Raw genomic sequence first — 955 nt, forward strand, 5'->3', positions numbered from 1 at the left:
GCACCCGAGATATCACCAGATATATATTGGATTTTCCCCTGACCCTGAGTATCCGGCCCCATGAGACGGTCGTTTTCTCGGCCCCTGGTGGTCCGAGGTCGTTCCCGCTGCACACATTCATGCGCCAGGGCCTCCTGCAGATAATTCTCTTTGGTTTATTGCGCTATCTCTGATAGCACCCGAGATATCACCAGATATATATTGGATTTTACCCTGACCCTGAGTGTCCGGCCCCATGAGACTGTGCTTTTCTCGGCCCCTGGTGGTCCGAGGTCGTTCCCGCTGCACAGATTCATGCGCCAGGACCTCCTACAGACAATGCACTTTGATTTATTGCGCTATCTGTAATAGCACCCGATATATCACCAGATATATATTGGATTTTACCCTGACCCTGAGTGTCCGGCCCAATGAGACGGTCGTTGTCTCGGCCCCTGGCGGTCCGAGGACGTCCCCGCTGCACAGATTCATGCGCCAGGGCCTCCTACAGGTAATGCACTTTCATTTATTGCGCTATCTGTAATAGCACCCGAGATATCACCAGATATATATTGGATTTTCCCCTGACCCTGAGTGTCCGGCCCCATGAGACTGTGGTTTTCTCGGCCCCTGGTGGTCCGAGGTCGTTCCCGTTGCACAGATTCATGCGCCAGGGCCTCCTGCAGATAATTCACTTTGGTTTATTGCGCTATCTGTAATAGCACCCGACATATCACCAGATATATATTGGATTTTACCCTGACCCTGAGTGTCCGGCCCCATGAGACGGTCGTTGTCTCCGGCCCTGGCGGTCCGAGGACGTCCCCGCTGCACAGATTCATGCGCCAGGGCCTCCTACAGGTAATGCACTTTGATTTATTGCGCTATCTGTAATAGCACCCGAGATATCACCAGATCTATATTGGATTTTCCACTGACCCTGAGTGTCCGGCCCCATGAGACTGTGGTTTTCTCG

This window comes from Nomia melanderi, unplaced genomic scaffold (genome assembly GCF_051020985.1).
Source record: "Nomia melanderi isolate GNS246 unplaced genomic scaffold, iyNomMela1 scaffold0014, whole genome shotgun sequence".
Lineage (NCBI taxonomy): Eukaryota > Metazoa > Arthropoda > Insecta > Hymenoptera > Halictidae > Nomia > Nomia melanderi.